The 26,143-nt window shown below is 51.1% G+C and overlaps 2 pseudogenes; both read right to left on the minus strand.

Annotated features, from left to right (window-relative positions):
- Positions 1-1,405: 1,405 nt before the first annotated feature.
- On the minus strand, positions 1,406-1,546 carry LOC144825705 (5.8S ribosomal RNA; annotated as a pseudogene).
- A 942-nt stretch (positions 1,547-2,488) lies between these two features.
- LOC144825437 (18S ribosomal RNA) lies at positions 2,489-4,088 on the minus strand (annotated as a pseudogene).
- Between the last annotated feature and the right edge of the window lie 22,055 nt (positions 4,089-26,143).

Here is a 26,143-nt window from a genome sequence, read left to right on the forward strand (position 1 = left end):
CCACCTCAGCCTTCATTGCGCCAGAGGGTTTCGCTCGGCTCTCCGACTCGCGCATGTGTTAGACTACTTGGTCTGTGTTTTAAGACGGGTGGGGTGGGTAACCGACACCGCTGCAATCCCTGGCGCCCGGCGTGGGACTCGCAGCGCGACGCGGTCGGGGCTCACTGAGAACAGTCCGCCCCAATCGACAGTCGCGCCGGGGGCCGTCCCCCGTTCAACCGCCCTGGCGCCCCCAAGGGGCGGCAGGGGACGGGTGCCCGGGGGAGGGTGCGGAGGCGGTCGAATCTCCCTCGGCCCCACGGACACGGCGAAGCTGCTGCCAGGGGGGCTGTAACCCCCTCCGCCGGAGCGGAGGGCCACCTGCCACCCCGAAGCCTTCCCAGCCGACCCGGAGCCGGTCGCAGTGCACCGCCGCGGAGGAAATGTGCCCTGCGGGGGCCAGGTAGGGCCCGGGCCCCAGTCCCGCAGAGGGGATCCGGAACTCCCGGGCCACCGACCATCCCGCCGCATTGAATCCTTCCTGCGGACTGCACGGACCCCTCCCGTTTACCTCTCAACGGTTTTACGCCCTCTTGAACTCTCCCTTCAAAGTTCTTTTCAACTTTCCCTTAGGGTACTTGTTGGCTATCAGTCTTGCGCCCGTATTTAGCCTTAGTTGGAGTTTACCACCCACTTTGGGCTGCATTCTCAAGCAACTCGACTCCGAGAAGACCTGATCCCAGCGCGGGAGGCCTCTACCGGCCTAACACCGTCTGCGGGGTGAGCCTCAATCAGAAGGACTTGGGCCCCCTGAGCGACGCCGGGGAGTCGGTCTTCTGTACGCCACATTTCCCGCTCCCGCCACCGGGTGGGCATTCGGCACTGGGCTCTTCACTCGCCGTTACTGGGGGAATCCTGGTTAGTTTCTTTTCCTCCGCTTAGTAATATGCTTAAATTCACCGGGTCGCCACGTCTGATCTGAGGTCGTAGTCTGAAGAATGATGCCCAAGCGTCAAAGGTGGTTGCCAGGGAAGGCCAGGGCCCCCTGCTGGAGAAGGGGGGCCTGGCGTCCTGGCAGCGCGCCCTCTTTCCCTGGATCACATCTGGAAGGGTTTCACCCTCCCCGGGAAGCCGGCCACAGAGGTGGGCGCCCGAGGCGCGTGTGCAGCCGGTGAGACACCACAGACAGCCACGCGTGGCACGCAGCCAGGTGCCCCGGGACGTGTCCCAGGGCAGACTGGTCGCCGGGCCCCTTTCTTGGGGGCCAGGCGCACCAGCGGCATACCTCCGCGGCAAGACCCGGCGAGGTACCCTGCCACGGTCGATCAGGGGTCTGACCTTGTGGGGGGACGAAGGTGAAGCGGAGCTAACCCTGCGATGGCCCCAGCCGCCACCCAGGGAAGCCCCGGGGCGATTGACGATCGAGCGACCCTCAGACAGGCGTGGCCCCGGGAGGAACCCGGGGATGCAAGGTGCGTTCGAAGTGCCGATCAATGTGTCCTGCAATTCACACTAATTCTCACAGCGTTCTTCGACGCGCGAGCCGAGTGATCCACCGCCAAGATTCACAGGCAACTTTTCCAAAAACGTTCACTCACCTGCAGGAGAGGCGGGAGGATGGCGATGCCGTCCATCTGCCACCTACGCGGCGAAAAGGCCCGGGCGCCCCGTTCAAGGCTTCCCCTCTGGGAGTCAGACTGCACCGTTGGGGAAAAAAAACATTTCCAGGCACTCAGCCCGGGAGTCCCCCCTACCCACCCACGGGCAAGGAAGGGGGCTCCCGGTGCAACTGGCGCAAGCAGCCCCCCAGACGCCGGTCCCTCCCGGGGTAACCGGTAGCTACTGTGCGGGTCTTAAAACCCCTCGGCCCGGCTGCACGGGACCAGGCCAAACCGGGTACCTGGCAACGAGGGAGGGTCGCTCCACCTGCACGTCAGCCACCGGGCGGCCCGAGCCGTGCCGGCGGGCTGGCGATCGGCCCGCCCCACTCTTTGCCCAGGTCGGAGGCGCCGGAAGGGAAGAGCCAGGCGGCTCCCCATCTGGCACAACACCCACCGAGAGGAGCCGGGATCCCCTCGCAGGCCCTCTGCCCCTTCTCTTCCAGGCAGCCCTGCCTCACAAGAAGGGCCGCTCCTCGGTCGCCCGGATCCCGTTAGGGCCGGGGCGCGGGCGCGGGAGGGCCCAGCCGGCGCCTGGGCCTTTCAAGGGAGGGGTGGGACCAGCCCGGGGATGCACTGCCATTCGGTTAAACCCCCCACCCTGCGGTGGGGGGGGTCTGTGCCGGTTGAACTTGGGTTCTGTCTCAGAGAGGGATGGGGGACGCCCCCCAAGCCCGGTCCCTCACGCGTCGGCCGGGCCCTCCCCAGGGGGAAGAGGCCCGCCGAAGTCCCGGTCCTAAACCCGATCGCCCCATGCGGCCGCTGACCACTCCACCGGCCGGGGCGCGCCAGGGCAGGGTCGGGCCCTGTGCCTAGGGTGCGTGCTTGCAGGAGGCAGCCGAGGGCTCCGGGCTGGTGCCGTCGGTTCACCTAGGGAAACCTTGTTACGACTTTTACTTCCTCTGGATAGTCAAGTTTGATTGTCTTCTCGATCGTCTTCTCAGCACTCCGCCAGGGCCGTTGCCAACCCCGGCGGGGCTGATCCGAGGACCTCACGAAACCATCCATTCGGTTGTAGCGACGGGCGGTGTGTACAAAGGGCAGGGACTTAATCAACGCGAGCTTATGACCTCCACTTACTGGGAATTCCTCAATCATGGGAAATAATTACAATCCCCAATCCCTATCACGAACGGGGTTCAGCGGGTTACCCGCACCTGTCGGCGAAGGGTAGACGCACCTGTCGGCGAAGGGTAGACACACGCTGATCCGTTCAGTGTAGCACGCGTGCAGCCCCGGACATCTAAGTGCATAACAGACCTGTTATTGCTCGATCTCGTGTGGCTGAATGCCACTTGTCCCTCTAAGAAGTTGGACGCCGACCGCTGGCGGTCGGGTAACGAGTTAGCATGGAGGAGTCTCGTTCGTTATCGGAATTAACCAGACAAATCGCTCCACCAACTAAGAACCGCCATGCACCACCACCCACAGAATCGAGAAAGAGCTCTCAATCTCAATCCTTTCCCTGTCTGGGCTGGTTCAGGTTTCCCGTGTTGAGTCAAATTAAGCCGCAGGCTCCACTTTCGCTTTGGTTCGTCTTGCGCCGGCCAAGAATTTCACCTCTAGCGGCACAATACGAATGCCCCCGGCCGTCCCTCTTAATCATGGCCCCAGTTCCGAAAACCAACAAAATGGAACCGGAGTCATATTCCATTATTCCTAGCTGAAGTATTCAGGCGACCAGCCTGCTTTGAACACTCTAATTTTTTCAAAGTAAACGCTTCGGACCCCCAGGACACTCAGTCAAGAGCATCAAGGGGGTGCTGAGAGACAGGGACTGGGACAGGCGGTAGCTCGCCTCACGGCAGAACGCCAGCTCAATCCCAAGATCCAACTACGAGCTTTTTAACTGCAGCAACTTTAATATACGCTATTGGAGCTGGAATAACCGCAGCTGCTGGCACCAGACTTGCCCTCCAATGGATCCTCGTTAAAGGATTTAAAGTGTACTCATTCCAACTACAGGGCCTCGAAAGGGTCCTGTATTATTTTTCGTCACTACCTCCAGAGTCGGGAGTGGGTAATTTGCGCACCTGCTGCCTTCCTTGGATGTGGTAGCCGTTTCTCAGGCTCCCTCTCCGGAATTGAACCCGGATTCCCCGTTACCCGTGGTCACCAAGGTAGGCACAGAAAGTACCATCAAAAGTAGATAGGGCAGACATCCGAATGTATCGTCGCCGTCCCGGGGCCGTGCGATCGGCCCGAGGTTATCTAGAGTCACCAAAGCGGCCGGGCGAGCCCGGATTGGTCTTGGTTTGATAAACGCACGCATCCCGGGACGTCAGCTCTCGTCGGCATGTATTAGCTATAGAATTACCACAGTTATCCAAGTAACAGATGGAGCGATTAAAGGAACCATAACTGATTTAATGAGCCATTCGCAGTTTCACTGTACTGGCCGTGCATACTTACACGTGCATGGCTTAATTTTTGAGACCTGATGACGGGGTGGGGGGCCGCGTCCCATCTCTCCGACCAGCAACCTTCGCACACGCTCTCCATCTCTCGGGAGCCTGCCTGGGGAAGGAGCCCACCCGCCGGGGCGGGAGGGCTCGCTGGAGGGGTGTGGAGTGGTGCGGTCGCATGGGCACCAGCGGGCCCAGCCGTCTCCCCCGGGAGGGAGAGGCGGGCCGAGGCACAGCCTGAGAGAGATGAAGGGGTGCTGGAGCCTGGCAGTGGCGGCACCCCTCGGAACGGTCGTTCCGAACTGCTGTGGAAATGTGCTGGGCAGAGAGGGGTGATGTGTGGCACGCAGGGGCTACGGACCTGCTGGGCAGCAGCATCCGAGGGCCTGCCGCCACCCGATCCCTCCTGCTCGGGTCAGACCACTGGGTGGCACGAGCTGCCGGGGCCACTCGGCCTTCGCTCTGCTGGGTGTAAAGGGCCTCCCGCCAGGCGGCAGGCCCTTGAGTTGGACATTCCATGCGGGGTGGAAGCTCTTTGCCTGAAACAGCCGAGGCTGGCCAAGCAGTCCATCCCTAAACGAACCGAGAGTGCCCAATCGATCAGAGTACAGCCGGGGCCCTTGGTGGAGCAGCAGCCCGGGGGACCCAGCCGGGGCTCCCTGGGCCCTCCGGATCCCGTCTTGGGCAACCTGCCACGTGGCAGGGCCCAGGACGGAGCCTGGGGTGGGGAGGCTGCCCTCCCCCCGGGGCCCCTGACCCTCAGGGGCCTCGGACAGAGCTCCTGAATCCAGCCAAGCAAGGGGAGGCTGCCTGGGCACCACGGAACCCCGACCCGGACCTTTGGCCGTGCAGCAGGGCGGGACCCAGGACGGGAGCACCCGACCCCCGGGCCCCTGGACCCAGCTGGGTCTCCCAGGCCCGGAGGCGCAGGGGAAGCCTCCCCGGGCCTGCCGGTTCCCATCCCGGGGACCCTGCCACGCGGCAGGACCCAGGACGGAGCCCGGGGTGGGTAGGCCTCCCTCCCCGGGGCCCTCAGGTCCAGGCCAGAGCTCCTGAACCCAGCCAAGCAAGGGGAGGCTGTCCGGGGACACTGGAACCCCTAGGCCGAGAGGAGTCCCAGAGTACATTGTCCCTATTAATCCGGAGGAAGGATACCCCTCTTTCTGGCAACCTGTGCGCACCGCGAGGCTCCAGGGACCCTAGGCGCGAACGTGCCCTACCTCCTGGAGCCCGGGCTGCGATCCGGGAGGCGAATGGCACCTCATCGGGACTTCCAAGGAAGCCCGGCCATCTGGTCACCCCATAGGAAACCATATGGGTGCGGCCAGATGGCCAACTGGAGAGGTGCGACCAGATGGCCGGGACCGAAAGGACTCCCATATGCCCGCCCCGAGGCCTTCGCGGTAGGGCTCCCGCCTGCCCACGCAGGGCTCAGGGGCTCGGAGAGGCCCCGGCTGCTGGGCCTGAGGCGCAGGTGGGGCTGCCGGAGCTCTCGGGCCCAGACACCCGAGGAAGGACTTCCCAGGACCCATGGAGCCCTTCCCGGGCACTTTGCCATGCCGCGGGTCGGAGGAGGGAGCCCCGGATGCCTAGGGAGGTGTTGCCCGGGCACAGCCCATTTGGTCCCCGGCAGAGAACCGCCAGCCCAGGCAGGGTGTCCCGGCATACCCTGTCCCTAGTAATCCGGTGGAAGGCTTACCCCTCTTTCTGGGAAACACGCGCACCGAGTGACGGAGAGGACCCAGGGTGCAGGGGTGCCCGATCTCATGGAGCCCTCACTGAGATCGGGGAGACTAATGGCCCCTCATCGGGACTTCCAAGGAAGCCCGGCCATCTGGTCGCCCCATTGGAAAGCATTGGGTGCAACCAGATGGCCGAGGGGAAAGGTGCGACCAGAAGGCTGTGACCGAAATTACGCCAATCTGCCTGCCCCGAGCCTTCGCTGGAGGGCTCCCGCCTGCCCTTGCAGGGCTCAGGGGCTGCAGGGCTCCGGGGATGCAGGGCTCCGGCGAGCTCTGAAACCACACGCTGGGCCTCATGCACGGGGAGGGCCACCGGAGCTCTCTGGCCCTGATGCCCAGACAGAGGACTGCCCGGGACCCATGGAGCCCGTCCCGGGCACTGTGCCAGGCCGTGGGCCGGAGCCCCCTGGACAGAGGAGAGGTGTTGTCCCGGCATAGCCCATCTGGAGATGCAGAGAGCAGAGAACCCCCAGTCCGGGAGGGGTGTCCCATGCATACCTTGCCCCTAGTAATCCGGAGGAAGGCTACTCCTCTTTCTGGGAATATGTGCGCACCACGAGGCTCAGGGGACCCTAGGCGCGAACAAGCCCGACGTCCTCAAGCCCTTGCTGTGATCCGGGAGGCGAATGGCACCTCATCAGGACTTCCAGGGAAGCGCGGCCATCTGGTCGCCCCTTAGGAAAGCATTGGGTGCGACCAGATGGCCGAGGGGAGAGGTGCGACCAGATGGCTGGGACCGAAAGGACTGCCATCTGCAAGCCCCGAGGCCTTCGCGGTAGGGCTCCCGCCTCCCCACGCAAAGCAGGGCTCAGGGGCTCTCAGGCCCGGACGCCCAGGGGAAGACTGCCCGGGACCCATGGAGCCCGTCCAGGGCAGTCGGCCATGCCGTTGGCCCTGGAGGAGGGAGCCCCGGACGCCCGGGGGAGGACTGCCCGGGACCCATGGAGCCTGTCCCGGGCACTTGGTCATGCCGTTGGCCCTGGAGGAGGGAGCCCCGAACACCCAGGGAGGTGTTGCCCAGGCATAGCCCATCTGGTCCCCGGCAGAGAACCGCCAGCCCGGGAGGAGTGTCTGGGCATACCCTGCCCCTAGTAATCTGGAGGAAGGCTACCCCTCTTTTTTGGAACCCGCGCTCACAGACTGACGGAGGGGACCCAGGACGCGGAGGCGCCCGACCTCCTGGAGCCCTTGCTGGGATCGGGGAGGCAAATGGCACCTCATCAGGACTTCCAGGGAAGACCGGCCATCTGGTCGCCCCATTGGAAAGAATTTCGTTCGACCAGATGGCCGAGGGGAAAGGTGCTACCAGATGCCCGGGACCGAAAGAACTCCCAACTGCCTACCCGAGCCTTCACGGGAGGGCTCCCACCCCGCCTGCCCTTGTAGGGCTCGGGGGCTGCAGGGCTTGGGGGCTGCAGGGCTCCGGGGGGCTCTGAAACCCCATGCTGGACATCAGGCATGGGGAGGCCCGCAAGCGCTCCTGGGGCCCAGCCGCCCGGGAGAGGACTGCCCGGGAGCCTTGCAGGTCTCTGGGGCTCTACACCAGGGAACCTTGTCCCAGGCAGATGGGCTCCCAAACCCAGACCCCGGGCCGGACCCTGCTTTCCAACCCAACCAGGCCGGGAAGATCAGGGAGTCTGCCCAGGCACGAGGGATCCCTGTCCCGGGCACACGGACCCTCAGGACGTGCCCTTGTTTTCCACACATTGTTTTCCAAAATTCTGCGTAATGGCGCTACTCAAACTACGCCCAGCCCTACCTATTATGTTGTATTGTCTGTTCATACAAGTTTATGGCATTGTACGTTTGTATGTCTCTTAAAAATTTATTTTTTTAGCTTTTATACCATTTCCTGTTGAATAAAGCGCACCAGGAGAGAACTGAGTTACATTATTACCTCAACCACATATAATGATGTAAATTGTTCATCACGAACTATAAAAGCGTAGTAGCATTTGAGGAAACGGAAACAGTCCCAATTGTTACTGAAATAGAGAAACCAAAAATCGGCAGTATAGTTCTCTAAAAACCTCAAAGAGCAACGAAAAACTGCCAGCCAAACAGCCAAACAATGCACCTAGTCATACTGATGTGAGCTCTTATATCTTCAGCTGATGAAGCTCCTAGAGTGAAACTGGATATTCAAGGGAGTTGAGGTTACTCAGAATGACCACGCCACAGTGTGGCAGAGGAAGCAGCAGGGGACGCGGTGGCAAAGGAAGGGCAAAAAGAAAAGCATAGACAAAATCGACAAAGGATTAACCAATCTGGGGGCAACTATTGCTGAGTCATGCTCTAAAATCCAGAGTGATTAATACCTCTAACACAACACTTACTGAGAACCAAGAAATAATTTTAAATTATGGACTCATTTTTGCCCCACTGCCAGCCCAGACTTTGTCATCTTTCGAATTGAAACATACAAATTTGTTTGAAAATTGAAACTTTGTAAACATCACGCCATGAGGGTTCCTCGTCATAAAAGGACAATTGAGGATTCCGATACCAGTTCCGCATTTAAGATTGGAGATATACCAGAACTTTTGATCTTCAATGAACTTGCCAATAGCACTGAAAATGATAAACCAACTGAGATTGACTCCGACAACACTATAGGGGTTCAGTTACAACAGATGGGTTTCACAATGGACTCACATAGTGCCAGTCATTTCAAACCTTCCAGTATGTTTTGTCCTCAGCTACCTGGTGGCAATCTTATTATCACATTTCATGAATTGGCAGGAAATTAGGAAATGTAGGAAGTTGTATAACGAAGCTAGAAAAACTGGGGAAAATGAAATGAAAGAGAAGGCCTGGGAGAACCTTAATGAAGCCTCACTGAGCAAAGAGAGCTCCCTATTCTGGCAGGCCTCTAGTCAGGATAAGAGGATTACCCTCTTAAAATAACCCCTGCTCACCCTCTAGGTAGCTTGGCGCGAGCAGACAAGACTTATTCTCAGAGGCGTTTATAGGTTATGCATTTGTGAACACACACAGTACTCCGGGACAACACCACAAATGGACACCACACTAGGGTTGTATCAAAAATAGCGAATCTATATGTAAAGGCTTAGCACAAGACCAAACCATGCGTAATAGAACGTTCTGTGCGCTTTGCTCTGTCTGTCCGGCTCTCCCGGTGATGAAACGTACCTAGAAAGAGTCAGGCAGGTGCAGCGGACGCTCCGGTCCAGTCCGGTGCGCAGACCAATGCAGTGCGAGTCTCACAGTACCTTAGATTGTTGTGTCCGACACGGACGATGCGTGGGAAAACAGAAGAGTTGCAGTCAGCGATGTCCTCCTTTTACGGTGCAATCTCCAGCTCGTAGACGTCCTGGGTGCGGATCGTAGACTTCAGTCGCGTTGTGTGAGGGGACGGTGCCTTGTGTGGTGCGTTTGAGTTCTGGTGCGGCGTACGAGCCGTACCTTGAAAGTAGGTGCTCTGGTAATCCCTTGAGCACGGTGCGAAGCGAACTGTATGCTCCGGTGGTGCGAGTCGTACCAGCGAGTCGTACCCAGCCGCTCTACGCGCTGCAGCCTTTCCACATCAGCGGCAAGGTGTGCAGTTCAGTGTGGCTTGGAGGGGGGGGAGAAAAGCGGGATGCGGTGCGAGGTCCTACCTTTACGTTGCGAGCTACGGCTCGTTGGGGCCACAAAGTCGTGGTGTTCGGGCCGGACGAGTCCTTCCTTTACGTTGCGAGCTACGGCTCGTGGGGGCCACAAAGTCGCGTTGTTCGGGCCGGACAGCTTGGCACGGGCTTCCCAGTGTGCATGTCGACCTTACGAGGCGCACACTACTCTCTGCTTCTGCGCTACGGGGAGAACGGCGGTTTTCAGCAGCTCCTCTCAAGGCGGGTGAAGTCCACTGGTCCTGGGACTTCGTTCAGGGGGCAAGCTCACTTACAAGCCCTTGGAGATCTTTTAAGCACAAGTTTGGAATAAAGTCTGTGTAGTCTTTTCCTCTCCTTCAGTAGCAAGGCAACCACTGCAGGCTAATCCCCCAGGACAGGGACAGTACTCCTCCTTCAGCTTTCCGGGTTCCTTCTCCTCAGGCAGAGGTTTGTTCTTGTCGAGCAGGATCTGATTTCTTGGGCTCAGGGTCCCAATACTTATACTGTAATTATTTTGTTCTTTCAGGCCAGGGGGCCTTTGCCCAGTTCAGCCCAGTTCTGGAGTACTTTGTTTACAGGACTCTGGCTTGTCTTTTCAGTGTGCAGGGCAGAGACCTCAGACGCTCCACAGGAGGTGGAGCCAGCATTTTGGTGGCAGAGCACAGCCCTATTCAGAGTCCAGGTGCTGTCCTCCCACCCATCTAGATGTAATCTTCCTATTCTCCACCTGGCTGCCCCAGCCTGTCTCCTGGAATTCCCCAGCCCTGTCACTCACAGAAACCAGACAGCAGATACACATCCTAGCAGAGGCGGGCTGAAAAGGTTAGGCAAGCAAATACCAACTTTCTAAATGTGGTATTTGCAAACACAGAATATTAAAATAAACTTTACTAAAAGATGTATTTTATTATTCTGAGTTCAGGCATACTAAACTCGAATTTCTACCATGTTCCCTGAGTCTGTTAGGATTATAGAATGTAACAATTCCAACAGCCCATTCTGGCCTATGAGAACAGGTAACCTTGCAATAGTGAAAAACGAAAATGGCTGTAATTCACTATTAGGACATGCCACACACATCAGGGCTTGTCCTACCTTATACTTACAATGCACTCTGCCCTTGGGCCTACCATAGGGGTGACTGATATGAAGAAAAGGGAAGGTTTAGGGACTGGCAAGTGGGTGCACTGGCCCAGTCAGCATGACAGTACCAGACTGCACACAGGTTCGGCAATGGCAGACCTTAGACACATTTTACAAGGCTGCTTCTATGGGTGGCACAACCAGTGCTGCAAGCCAACTAGCAGCATTTAGAGTTTACAAGCCCTGGGCACTCCTGGTGCACTGTACTAGGGACTGACAGTAACCCAAATAAGCCAATCATTGAATCCAATCATATATACATTTTCTACAGGGAGCACTTGCACTGTGGCACTGATTGGCAGTGGCACAGTGCTCAGAGCAGCTAACACCAGCAAAACACATGAGGCACAATAACAAAAAGTGGAAGGGAGACTCACGCTAAGGTGCCAGGTCTAACACGCCTTCTATAGAAGTAGCAATAGAGGAAAAAATTGGGGTGGACTTTTCTCAAATGGCCACACCCTACAGAGTGCTACAGAGAGGGAATCAGACTGTAGGCACGAGAGCCCAAGGGCGGCCACCAGGATTTTCTGCCTATTGACTTTTATATCACTCTGGAAGATGTAACTAAGACTTTAAATGCAAGTAAGAGTGGTAAGGCCCCAGGCCCGGATGGGGTGCCAACTGATTTATTTAAGGCAACCCCGAAGTTGTGCCCGGATGGGGTGCCAATTGATTTATTTAAGGCAACCCCGAAGTTGTGCTCCCCAATTTTAACAAGGGTTTTACAAGCATGTTGTGCAAAAGGTTTTATAGATACATGGTATGAATCGATAATTGTCCCAATTTTTAAAAAGGGGGATCGGGAAAATCCCACCGGCTACCATCCGATAACTTTATTAGATTCTCTCATGAAGGTAGCAGGAAGGATTGTTCTAGATCGGCTGCAATCATGGGCAGAAGAGAACAATATTTTAAGTGATGTACAGTATGGTTTTAGATCTGGTCTAGGAATCAACGAGCACGCTTTTAATCTTAGTATTTTAATTGGAAAGTATACGCAGGCAAAATCAGAGAAATGTTATTTTTTATTTGCCGACCTTGCAGCCGCTTTTGACTGTGTTATACACAGCAAATTATGGGGTATTCTCAGTGATCTTGAGGTCAACCCAGCATTAATTCAGTTGTTAAGATCGCTGTACTCTGGTGCAACGGTCAAAGTCCGTTATGGACGGAAGGGAGAATGTACCGCATCGTTCAAAGTGGAGAGGGGAGTCCGGCAAGGGTGCATTTTGGCACCACTCCTGTTTACTCTTTATACCAATGCCCTGGAACAGGAGCTGGTGTCAAACGCTAGGGACCCGCCATATGTAAAGAAGCATCCGATAGTCTTCCTTCTCGGTACGATGGCACGTACCGAGATTGGTTTACAAAGGGCTCTCACTTTTTACAATAGTTTTATGGACAATTTGGACTTAAAAATGAATGCAAAGAGAAGTTTTATACTGACTTGTGGGAGAGGGAAACACAAGTATAGAGGCTTTCAAGCTGGGGAAGCAGGGTAGAACTTATCTATTCCATCACTTATCTGGGCGTCTTATTTAACCGTACTAGCTCCTGAGCTCAGGCAATTTTGACTAGAAGCCTCCTGTTCATGAAGTCTACTGCAGCCTTAATTAATTTCACTAAAAAACTGGGCAAAAGGCTCCCTGAAAATCTCTTGAAAATGTGTCAGGCTAAATGTGTGAGCATAGCTGCCTTTGGGGCGGTTATATGGAGATTTCAGAACTGCGCACCAAATCAACATGTTGAAAACGCCCTTTTAAGATTTATCCTGGCAGTCCCTGCTAGCACCCCAGTTTTTAATTGCCACATCGAGCTAAGAGTATCATACATTTCAGATTTAATTAAAGTACAACTAGTACTGCTCTGGCATAGAATTTTGACCTCTTCCAGCAGGGAAACAGCCATCACAACGTGGGCACAACACACTACCATTACAACGCCTGCCATTGTAACGCAGATGCTATTACAACGCATGCCATTACAACGTAGATGCTATTACAACGCATGCCATTACAACGTAAGTTTAGGTAGGTATTTTATTTAATTAATAATTATTTAATATATTTTAATTTAATTTGATTAAATTTTCATTTAATTTATTTTAATGAAACCCCTACACTATACAACACTTACCATACTATTACACCCCCTGAAGTTAGAATAGTAATTGTAACCCCTACATTATCCAGCACTTACCCTACTATTACACCCCCTGTAGTTAGAATAGTATTTTTAACCCCTACACTATCCAACACTTACCCTACTATTACACCCCCCTATAGTTAGAATAGTAATTTTAACCCCTACACTATCCAACACTTACCCTACTATTACACCCTCCTGGAGTTAGAATAGTAATTTTAACCCCTACACTATCCAACAGTTAACCTACTATTACACCACCCTGGAGTTAGAATAGTAATTTTACCCTTACACTATCCAACATTTACACTATTATATTCCCATTAAGTAAAATAAAAAAATACTTACCCATACTTGCGTTGTAATGGCAGGCTTTGTAATAGCATCTGCGTTGAAATGGCATGCATTGTAATAGCATGCGTTGTAATGGATCTTGCGTTGTAAATGTTTCGTTGTAGTGGTATGCGTTGTGAATGTACGCGTTGTAACGTCATACATTCCTACCAGCACAGGTCTAAATAATGAAATCCTAACCGATGCAATGAAACTAGATCATGCCAGTAAGATCACTTGGTTAAAATATGTAATAAAGAAAACTTGATACATGATATTGGGCATTCAGATTATTTTTCCACGCCTGAAGTAATGAATTCCATACACGGAAGGAATTCAAAAAAGTTTGTATGATCTTTTTGGAGGAGAACAGGTTGGCACTGGAAATGAATAAACCTACTGTGGTCCATCATCAAATGACAATTACAACATACAATATCCAACCGTATCTACTGTGTTGTACAGGGGGAAGCGATAGGTACCTGCTAACACGTTTTAGATCTGGGATTTTCCACCGCTTGATTAGCCACCCAGACACGAATAATTGGTCAAGGGAACTATGCCTGTGTCCCTGTGATAACATCTCCTCACAAACAATTATTCTCGCAATGTTATTCGGCAAATTTTATACAAAAGAGCAATGTAGATGGATTGTACCTCTATTAAAACAGAGGGGATAGAGGCAATGCTGCCCTGCTTTTCTTTATTTACAGATGATGAATAATGTTTATTATATTGGAACCATGGTGGCTTTCCTAAAAAGCATACTGAGAGCAAGGAAAATTTTAAGTGCTTAGATCTCTGAGAGTATTACATGGGAAATGTTGAATTTAAGATGGATTATTTTCTAGTATAGATCCCAAATGTTTCTTAATGTTTTTAATATGATACATCGGAAACAGTTAAAGTAAAATGAATTGATTTATGTACCTGCATATTTTTTATGTTTACCTATGTATTTCTTAGAAGTGTGATGAGGTGTTTTTAAATTGTCTGCTTTTATGATTTTATATGCCGAAAATCGAATAAAGCTTGTTTGATTGATTGATTGAATTGGCAGGGAATAATATCCACAAACGACCACATCCACTAGAAACAGAAGACGCAATAATATCTCACATAGAGACTGGCAAGAGATCAACCAACTGCGAGATGACAAATCAGTTGTCATCAAGTACTCAGATAAGGGTGGGAATGTTATTATGGACACTACTCAATATATTAAAGAAGCCCACAAACAACTGCACAATATGGGCCACTATGAATGTCTGAGGGTCAGTCACACTGGAATGTATCAATCTGAATGCCATGGCATGCTGAGGGAATTGCTCTATCAAGGGTTATTGGAATTTGAAGAATTTGCATACTTAAAAACAGATCACCCCAGGAATCCAGCTATATACTTTTTGCCGAAGGTGCACAATGATAAATGCAACCCACCTGGCAGGACCGCAGTGAGTATGTTGAATTCTCTTTTGGAAAATAGATCTAGGTTGATCTATTCCTGTTTAAATATTTCACAGAGTTGTCATTTCACAGAGTTGTCCTCTTACATACAAGGCATGATTTCCTGGGCAAAGTCTACAACATTCCTTGGAGCAGTTCCTATATTATGATAACCATGGACATCACTTCACTTTATACGACCATAAAGCACGAATATGATCTGCATGCGTCAATATTTCTTGAAAACACGACCAATCAAATATGCCCAGCATACAGAGATGCTTATGAAAGTGTTCGAGTTTTGCCTCCTACGGAAGCAGGGTACAAGAGTGGGGGCTTCCTTTGCGCCAGCATACTCCAACTTATACATGGGCTGATGGGAAAAAGAGGTTGCATGGTCTGACAGTTATACACAATACATTGATAAAGTGGTGCTCTTCATTGATGACTTGTTTCTAATCTGGGATGGGGAAGAGAGTTTGTTACAGGAATATGTGCAAAAATTGAATGAGAAAAAGTATAACATCCATTTGATAGCGACCTGGAGCCATTGTAACATCGAGTTTTTGGATGCATCTCTCAAACCAAATGGTGATAGACTTGACTTAATGTCTCTCGTAAACCAACAGCCTGCAGTTCAATCCTGCATGGCAATAGTGGAAATCAAAAAGCTCTTAAATGGGGCATTCCATATTGTGAGCTTCTAAGCCCGCAAAGAATATGCTGCACGGATACACTATTTGAAGAAGAAGCCACTTCCATGATTGTCAGATTTCTGGAAAGAGGATGCCCCCATAAGATACTCACTCAGGCATTCTGCTGGGTCAAAACGAGGAAGAGAGAAGATCTTTTCTATGGTAAGACACATCCTGAGAGAAGCCATGGCATGATCTTCAGCAACAGGAAGCAATGGACACTGCTCCCTTCAGGTTTTTTGTAGAATTTAATTTTGTGCAATCAACGAGAGGATAACCTTTGAGACAGAATTTGTAGTGTATGCTCTGCAATGTGGATGTAAAATGAAATATATTGGAAGTACTATCCACAAACTTAAAATGTGCTTCCTGCAGCACCTCTGAGCCATAAAGAACCAGGACAGAAGCTACCCTATGGCAAAACACTTTTGGGAGGTCTATTAAGGTGACTCTAGCAGTCGTGCCTTCTATGATAAAAGCCCACCCCCGTAAAGGGGATCAGGAACTCAAACTGCTAAGAGCTGACTCTAGTGTGATCTTACTGAGTACAGAAAAGCCACAAATCCAAGTTTGTCATTACCCCATTGGGCTGCCGGTGTCTTGCAGTCCTAAGACACGATCTGGAACATAGCCCACTGGGGTAATGAAATAAACTTGGATGGACTACCATTCCCAGAATACTTTCAATTAGGCTCACCCAGCTTGTGTGTATTAAAATAAAGGGGGAAGCTGGAACCTTAAATGCTGGTGTTCATTTGCAGTGTCTCCATGAAGAAGAGCTCCTGCTCGAAACGCGTCTGGACAAGACGCAGTGGGCACATCCATGCTTCCCCTGTTCTTCATTGACCTTTCTTGTGTGCGGCTCACCCGGTAGCAAACATTTCTTATATACACATATATGTAGTGGGGCAATGCAGCCAAGCAGAGGTGTGGGAACACTGTACAGCTCTATAGTGTAGGTCTGGATCCGGGGGGTTGAGGCCGCCCAACGAATACAGCATTGTGAGAATGTCCCATTTTACATAGGATTGTTTGCCAGTCCAAGCTAATTGTATCATGAGGGACCGTCATTTAATGAAAATGTGTTGTGGAAGCACCATGGGTATGTTCTGGAACAGAAACAACAGTCATGGTAGGACGACCATCTTCATCAATGAAACACGTCCCAGTAGTGAAAGTGGTAATCCAGTCCATCTAGTCACATCCTCTTCTAGGCTGTCCAATACTTTCCCATAATTAACTAACACTACTTCTGAGTCAGTGTGTATCTGAATCCCTAAATAGTGTACAGACTCTGTTGTCCAGTTCAAAGGGATCTGCATCATAGGAGGGAGGTAGATGCGGTCAAGGGAAAAATTTAGGACTTATTCCAGTTATTGTTTAGACTGGACAGCTGTCCAAAACAAACCACTTCATTCAAAACGGGGGTGAGGTGGGTAGAGGGGTCCCTAACATGGAGTAGTAGATCATCAGCATACGCAGAGACTATTAAATGATAACCTGGGAACCACACCTTCCTATGACTGTGGTATTCCCTAAGGGTGCATAACAATGGTTCAGAGACCAAAGCATACAAGAGAGGGTATAAGTGGCATCCCTGCTGAGTGCCCCTGGTTATGGGTATCGGAGCCGTAACCAGATTTCCCAGCCTAATTCTGGCACACAGCGCTTCATGAAGGACCATAACCAGTTGTAAAAAGATTTCGCCCACACCCATCCGCCTGAGTACCATTTCCATATTAAAATCCATTCATCAGAATCTAAGGCTTTTTCAGCGTCCAAAAACACAGCAGCTTTGTTCATTTTAGGGTTGATATGCTGAATAGTACCGAAAATTGCACGAAGGTTAGACGCCATGTAGCGTCCTGGGACAGACCCGGCCTACTCGACTCCCACTAGGCCTGGAAGCAGTGGGGAGATGCGTTGGCCAGTAGTTTAGCCAATAGTTTTGTCTCCATTTAACAGGGACAAGGGCCTATATGATGAACATTGTCTAGGGGTTTTGCCAGGTTTGAGGAGGGTAACGATTAATGCCTCACGCATTGAAGGGGGCATTAGCTTACTCTCTGCCATCTCCTCAAATAGGGTAACCAGGTGTGGAATTAGGTGGTCTTGGAACACTTTATAAAAGGTGACAGTCAACCCGTCTGATCCCGGGGCGGACCCACTTTTCATTGATGACAAAGTGACCCAATTTTCCCTGGGGTCTAGGGGAGCCATGAGATGTTCTCTGTGAGCCAAGCAAGACGGATATGTGTCAAAAAATCTTCAATAGATGAACCAGCAGGGGGATCTAAGACCTATAAGGCACTGCATAATATCTACTGAATCTATCCGTAGTGCCTTGTGAATCATATATCAAACTACCACCTTCGCCCTTAATTTCAACTATGGAATTAGTTACCCTCCGGGGATGCTGCAATTTAGCTAACAGGGCTCCAGGGCGTATGCTCTCCCTGTACACACGAGCTGTGGCTTACTTGCCTAAGTCCTTGACCTCACTATCAGCTGTGTCCTGGAATTCCTCCAACAGCACTTTAATATCCTTTAGTATCTCAGCATGCCCCGTCCGCCGGTGCTCTTGTTCCAGGGCTGTGATGTCTGCCTCTAGTTCTGTAAGCCTGTTCTGAATGGACCTGAGAACTCCTGCATGCTTAGCAATTGTTTCCCCAAAAGTTAAAACCTTAAACATTTCCCAGACAGTTGAAAAGGCGGGGACTGAGCCGATGTTCTCTCTCTAAAAGGTGTCAATACCTGTGGCCATTTCTGAGCCGAACACCTGATCAAGTAGGGAATACGGTGGAAACCTCCATGTAAATGGGGCATGTCTAAATTTAGGGACTGTCAATATCAGTTGCACTGGAGAATGGTTGGAGTAAGTTCTGGGGAGCAGTTCACAATTCGAGACTAGAGGGACCAGGCTTCTATAAACCAGCCAGTAATCAATCCTGGTGTGGGGCAGAGTAGTGAATGAACCCCGGGATGGCCTGCAGACATCCGTTAGCCCAAGCTGTTCCATGAGCGCCGATATGGCGCTGGCCGCTGCAGGAGGTTTCCTCGGTGGGCCGTGTGATCTGTCTTTGTTGAGGTCAAGTATACAGTTAAAATCTCCTCCCCACATTTGCGGCAACTCATTAGTGTTAAGCAAGCGTGCTGTCAGGGTCTGAAAAAACTGAGGGTCGTCATAATTGGGTCCATATATATTAACTAACCGAGCACTGAAGCCCTCAGCCTAACAGTGGGCAACAATAAATCTACCATTGCAGTCGACCTCTCCTTCGTGCAAGGGCAAGCCAGATCTTGGGTTAACCCAAATGAGGATCTCCCTTACGTGTAAAGTGAAACCAGCTACAGCAATTGCCGTTTTGTGAGCATCTTATTTTCAGGGGCAAGATGGGTTTCTTGTATCATTGCTATATCTACGTGGTGTCTTTAAAACGTGGCCACAACCTTTTGTAGCTTGCGATAATTATTAAGGCCCTGGACAATCCATGTCCAGAGTTTAATTGACTTAGTCGTTATGTGTGGTATTTGCCTACAATTCACAATACATATTCAATCCCATTCTCATACTTCAGTGCAAGGAGCGTAACTAAAATCAAATTGCAGTGAATTGCCTTTAATGCGCCATTGAACCTCAACCCCTCCTGCCACCACCCATGGTATTCTGAACCAAACTTGGCATAGTCGTTCCCTCAGCCCCACCCGTAAATGCAAAACAAAACCACAGAATATACCTTCCATAACATAAATAAACCCAGATGTCCATGGTGAGTCACACACCGGGGCAGATATTGCCTATGAAACATCGAGGGATAGGTACCAGAGCCTATACTAGAATGTGCTCCTCCAATACTGATCAGCTCAATCATGCATAATATTAAACATAGTGATGATACTGCCCCATCACCCTCTGATCAGATGCCATAATTAGGCTACCTCCCCCCCCCCAAGTGAGGGCACATCACAATGTTGTAACCAAAGCAGAAACACATTTAGGGACATTTCTTCCAGGTCAGGAGTATCATCGTCCAAAGAGTGGCGAGTTTTTGGAGATCCCCCCGCTTCGACTGTCACTCTCTTCTTTTCAAGAAATGTAAAACCTGTTTGAAGTTGTTAAATATGTGAATTTTCGTTTTGCTGGGTAAATCATATTGTATTCCAGATTCAGGTGTCGTAGCTGGGTAAATCATATTGTATTCCAGATTCAGGTGTCGTAGCTTCAGTTTAACAGGGACAAACTGACGTCGTGCATCCTGGACAGCTTGTGTAAGATCTGAATAAATGGATATCTCTGTGCCCTCGAATCTCAAAGATTGTAGTTACCAGGGCAATAACATGGCGAGGACCAGTCTTGGAGCGAGAGACCTATAAGCATGCTCGATGATGAACATGTTAGAAAAGGTATATTTGCTCAGGACTAACAGTTGTTCCACTAAGATTTCCATGTTAGGGTTCTTGGAAGATTCAGCAATACAGACTATGCGCAGATTGTTCCTCCTCTAACGTGCATCCAAGTCCTCTGCTTTAGACCGAACTGAATGCAGTAGCTTTTCTAGCTTTGTGATGGAGTTCAGAGTGGAATTAAGTGTCCTCCGCGCACGTCACCCTGTGCTCAACTTTGTCCAATCTAGCAGCTTGTTTGTCCAGCCTCTCCGACATCCTGTCCATCCTGAAGGAAAGGGCGTCAATCTTACCATCAATTTTTGTTAGGCTGAGCTGCATGGCCATGAGAATCTGCTTTAGATCTGAGTGGGCGGCAGTGACACCCATTACTGATCCAGACTTGGATGCATTTTTCTCAGTGTCTTGATGTCTGGGGGTTTTACATGGTTCAAATTGCAACTTGGATTGCGATTTCTCTGTGCGGCCCATGGTCGCCTCTGGGATCGAGATGAGATCGCAGGGTCGTATCACCCTCAATGTAGGTCGCTAGGGCCCCACACAGATCACCTCACGGAGGCACCCAACGCAGACGTTAGGGCCCCACCAACTGCGTTAACAAAGGTCGCGTACACCCACCACAAAGCACCCCCACCTTATAATGGATATTGTTAGGAGACCATATCCAACAGCAGCCAGCCAGTCAGCCGCCAGGTATCCAAGGGATGCAGGCCATAGCGTCATCAGATCAGAGGCAGTAGGTGGATAACCCCGTTAGACTACCAAGTCCTGCAGTTCCAATCCACGGTGCACCACCAATCATTCAGAGCCCACTACCCAGGAGGCTGTGTGGAGAAGGGCAGGCCAGGAGTCGTCACCCATCTGAGGGCAGAACCAGGCCCCAATATTGAACGTGCGTGTCCTACCGGTGTCTCCAGGGGGCATTAACGTCAGCATGCAGCAGGCACTGGGAGGCAGCGCCGCACCAAATGCTCCAAGCAATAGGGGATGGCCCACCAAGTGTCAACGGTGGCACAAATTGTGGAGAGGCTATTACCTGGAGAGGGCTGCTATCCACAGGCACATCACCCACACAACTGCAGCACTATCAGCGCAGCACACAGTCTTGGACAAAAAGTCACTGTGTCATCAGGGCAGCCCCAGGACAGCTTGCCCACAGCAAGCTGAAGGAGGTCGACGAAGTGAGGGGGACGACAGCCGTAGTACTCCCAGCAGAAGAGGCAGGTAATTAGGCATGAGCTCCCGCGATTCAGTGCGGCGCCAGTCTGACAGTCAGCGTGGACGCCGATGCCAGGAGCAGAAGGGTTCACGAATGGCAGTCTATCATGGGGGAAGTCGAAACAAGCGCAGGCCGTTCCCATCATTCACCGCCGCAGCCACGAGTCCAACGGCGTCCAAAAACACTCCATATATGCAGAGTCGTCACGCCTTGCTCCGACGGCCGTGACCAGGAGCCAGCAGGACGGGGCGACAATTGGAGCATCAGCGGGCTTCACAGCGCCACCGTCGGGCGCGTAGCAGGCTCAGAGCCTTCACAGGAGCAGCAGGATCGTAACCGGGCCCAGCAACGACAGCACGGTCACCGAGGAAGGCCGCACATAACTGTCCCTAGATTGGGCGAGTCCGCCTCACAGCCTCCACGCAAATTTTCTTTTAAGGTCTTGGCCTGACGTCAGCAGCGCATGTGCTGCTCTCGTCATACGAGACTTCTTGGAATCAATACGATTCCAGAAGCCTCGTCCCAGCTCTGCCTTCAGCTTTCATTTGTGTGCATTGTTTGGCGTCACAAATTATGCCTAAAGCAGTGCAATGTGTGCACTAAAGGCATGCCAATCATTCCTGTTGCCACCCTATCTCCTTTTAGGCACGCCCACTGGGATTGGATCGTTTACGGGTGGATTTACACTCTTTCCTTTAAAGGACTCGAGGCACTTTTTTTTCTAATTTGCAGCGCCGTCAACACGCTTGTAATGGTCGCTGACAGCCTCTCCTGCTTCAGCCCCCACCTTCGCAAAATGTGGAATTATGCTGCATCATCAACCCCCCTTATCTCTGGTGTATAGCTTTTTAAAGCAATCTATTCATGCATTCCTCTGCGCATTATGATGAGCTGATGAGTATATTTCGGGTGAGGCGAGGTTGGACTATAGAGGTATGCTTGAATGGTCAGCGCCTTTAGAGCCAGAGAACTAGGTCAGAGGAGCTGCTTTAGAGCCAGAGAACCAGGTTAGCAGAGCTGCTTTAGAGGCAGAGAACCAGGTCAGCAGAAATGCTCTAGAGACAGAGAACCAGGTCAGCTGAGCTGCTTTAGAGATAGAGAACCAGGGCGGCAGAGCTGCTCTAGAACCAGAGAACCAGGTCAGCAGAGCTGATTTAGAGCCATAGAAGAGGTCGGCAGAGCTGCTTTAGAGCCAGAGAACCAGGTCAGCAGAGCTGCTCTAGAGGCAGAGAACCAGGTCAGCAGAGCTGCTCTAGAGGCAGAGAACCAGGTCAGCAGAGCTGCTTTAGAGCCAGAGAACCAGGTCAGAAGAGCTGCTTTAGAGCCATAGAACAGGTCAGCAGAGCTGCTTTAGAGCCATAGAACAAGTCAGCATAGCTGCTGTAGAGCCAGAGAACTAGGTCAGCAGAGCTGCTGTAGAGCCAGAGAACCAGGTCTGCAGAGCTGCTCTCGAGCCAGAGAACCAGCTCAGCAGCTTTAGAGGGGGAGAACCAGGTCAGCAGAGCTGCTCTAGAGGCAGAAAACCAGGCCAGCAGGGCTACTGTAAAGCCAAAGAAACCAGGTCAGCAGAGCTGCTTTAGAGGGAGAGAACCAGGTCAGCAGAGCTGCTCTAGAGGCAGAAAACCAGGCCAGCAGGGCTACTGTAAAGCCAAAGAAACCAGGTCAGCAGAGCTGCTTTAGAGGGAGAGAACCAGGTCAGCAGAGCTGCTCTAGAGGCAGAGCACCAGGTCAGCAGAGCTGCTTTAGAGCCAGAGAACCAGGACAGCAGAGCTGCTCTAGAACTAGAGCACCAGGTCAGCAGAGCTGCTTTAGAGCCAGAGAACCAGGTCAGCAGAGCTGCTGTAGAGCCAGAGAACCCAGGTCAGCAGAGCTGCTTTACGGGGAGAGAACCAGGTCAGCAGAGCTGCTTTAGAGCCAGACAACCAGGTCAGCAGAGCTGCTCTAGCTGACACTGATTGAGGAACACTGACTGACTGACTAACACTGACTGACTGACTCTCTGACTTACACTGACTGACACAGACTGACTGACTGGCACTTACTGACTGATACTGACTAACATTAAGTCTCACCTTTCATTAAGTTAAAGCCATTTGCTTTGCTATACAATACCATTAGCAAAGCAAATGGCTTTAACTTAATCAAAGGCGAGCCCTGTTGCATTTTCAATGCTTGTTTCTTTTTGTGTTCCCTCGGTTGCCAAATTGCCCCTTAGGTACCTTCTGCAGCAGGGGGCGATACGGGGCAAATTGGAGGGCAGTATCGAATCTGAGGCAAATTGGAGGGCAGTATCGAATCTGATAGAAGTCGGCTCACGTTGCTGCCCTAAAGCGCGGCCATCTTGAGGCCAGGAAGCTCCGTCCCCAAGATATAATTGTTGCACATATATCTTGAGGTTCGAGCTATGGTTGCGCACAAACATAGTCACTTTTAGTCTATTTTGCCTTAATAGACTATCTAAAATATATTGGTTTTGACAGCCGCTCTATACTTGTGACTGTATCCTTATACATAATATGGGCTTAAATGTGTTTGACACTCTGTGGTGTTTGCACAAAAGCAGCAAGTTAGTTAAGCATTAGTGTGTCTTATCCTTGATATAAGTTAAAGGTATTTGCACTTAAACACAGTTACTTTAGAAGCCCGTGGGTATAATAGGGTGAGTTGTACCAGCCACGACATATACCCAAATTAGGGTCATTAGGACACACTGATAGATTCCATATCTTACTCCTCTTCTGTAAGCTCCTTGGCACCTGACACTTTAGCGAATAGATAAGATGGTATAATTAGTTGCAACAATTACCTATGGCCAGTTATTGGGGCCCCTGCAATCCACGAATAATTATTCCTCTGTTCTGTAGCAATTGCGGACCTACATAGTACTGACGCCGAATTGTTATTGAATATTATTTGGCCTTCAGAGTGTCTCGGCAGCATATTAAGCGCTGAAAATTGTCCTAAATGTGGGTTGTGTGGTTACACACAAAAAAGCCTTGATATACTTGTTGAACCATCTTGTTCATATAAGGAGAACTTGACGCAGTTTTTCTCTTTTCTATTGAAGTTCCTTTACTTCTTGATGTAAAAGTATCATCATATAATTAATAATTTGTTGGAATGTAGAAATCAACAATTTGAATCACTAGCACATGTTTTGGATAATTTTTATGATGAATTGTGAGATTGAAATGCTGAGAAAATGTGAAACTGTATAATGGACAGCATTAATTGTAGCCTAGGGTTGACTTAGAAAAATTTTATGCATATAAAATGGCTATAAAAATGTTGAGTTAATTCTAATTCAGCGTTCTAGTAGGCGAAGCTTGGGGCAGTGCAACAGTAGAAGAACTACTTTAAATCACTGGGGTGAGAGGTCACAGGTTGTCCAGTGGAAAGCGTAAGCCAAAACGCGTATACGTCCTGTTTTCTATTTTATGCACATGAACTTAATAAAGAAATGTAATCCACCTTGCTGAGTCTAGTGTCTCATACAACGATTTCCTGATTGTCGTGCGGCGGCGGCACCGAAAGTGTTGGTACTAGTTTGACTGTGTACGTGTTGTATAGATGTATATTCAAGTGATATTTGCTTGTAACTCTTTTTTCCCCACTAATTATACAGTGCACTGACACAGACTTTAATGGGTGGCACTACAGAAAGACCCAGTTAAATAAATATCGATACACAGTTCACAAATTGCGGCTTCGCCTTCTTGGAACAGCAGCTGTTCCATTGCCAAAAATAAAAACAGATGCTGCAGGTTCCATCACAGACATTACGTTTTAGGCTCTGTTGCCAGGGTTGGATTGGGATAAAAAAAAATAGGCCAAGCACTCTTAAATTGTTTTTTAAATGTGACCTTCATGTTCACATTGCGCATTTTCGCAAAACACTGCTTCAGTGTTTTAAGCATAATGGAAAGAGGGGGTGAGGGGGTTCTCTAAAAGAGGCATATTTTCTTAGCTTCATTGAGAAATAAAAAAATTGCATATGTTGCCCGGACTCTTTGTGCACGGATTAGTTCACAATGGTGAACCACACCTGAATAAAGGTGAGGCCACTTCTGCTAAGGCCCCCTCCCCAATCTGCATTTATTAATGGGCCAGCTCAGCAAGATACTGGGAATGACACATCCACCCGGTTTGATAAAAGGGAGATAATAGAGGCCTATTTATTTATGGGTTTTTATATAGCGCGTACTTTACCCAGAGGCGCTTTACAATAGAGCAAAGTTAATTACATTATACAATTATACAATTACACAATAGAGCAATGTTAATTACAACAACGCACACAACTCCAAGGAACTCTTCAACATCGTGAAAGAGCTCTCCAACCCCAACGCCGGAAACAATGACATCACCCCGTCGCAAGACCTCTGCAACTCCCTCGCCTCCTACTTCCACAACAAGATCGCGGACATACACAACAGCTTCAGCAACCAACCAACGCAAGCCACAACCACAACAACGCCACCCGCCACCACCCTCCGCACCTGGACTCCGATCAGCACCGAAGACACCATCCAAACAATGAACTCCATCCATTCCGGATCTCCGACTGACCCCTGCCCTCACCACGTCTTCAACAAGGCCGACGCTGTCATCGCACCCCACCTGCGGGACATCATCAACACTTCCTTCGACACCGCCACCTTCCCTGAGAGCTGGAAGCACGCCGAACTCAGCGCTCTTCTCAAGAAACCCACAGCAGACCCCACCGACCTCAAGAACTACCGTCCCATCTCGCTCCTCCCGTTCCCGGCCAAAGTCATCGAGAAGACCGTCAACAAACAGCTGGCCGCCTTCCTCGAGACGAATGGATCCCTCGACCCCTCACAGTCTGGCTTCCGAGCGAACCACAGCACCGAGACCGCCCTCATCGCCGCCACCGATGACATACGAACTCTGATGGACAACCGAGAAACAGCGGCCCTCATCCTCCTGGACCTCTCCGCGGCCTTCGACACTGTCTGCCACCGCACCCTAGTACAGCGCCTTGGCAACATCGGAATCCAGGACAAGGCACTGGAATGGATCACCTCCTTCCTCGACGGAAGAACACAGAGAGTCCGCCTACCACCGTACAAGTCAGAGGCCACCAAAGTCATCTGCGGCGTCCCTCAAGGGTCCTCCCTGAGCCCCACCCTCTTCAACGTCTACATGAGCCCCCTCGCGGCCATCGCACGCCAACACAACCTCAACATAATCTCCTACGCCGACGACACCCAGCTGATCCTCTCCCTGACCAACGACCCCGCCACCGCCAGAGCCAACCTGCACGAAGGGATGAGAGAGGTAGCCGAATGGATGACGACCAGCCGCCTGAAACTGAACACGGACAAGACGGAGGTCCT

The sequence above is a fragment of the Lissotriton helveticus genome, chromosome 3_1, assembly GCF_964261635.1.
Source record: "Lissotriton helveticus chromosome 3_1, aLisHel1.1, whole genome shotgun sequence".
Lineage (NCBI taxonomy): Eukaryota > Metazoa > Chordata > Amphibia > Caudata > Salamandridae > Lissotriton > Lissotriton helveticus.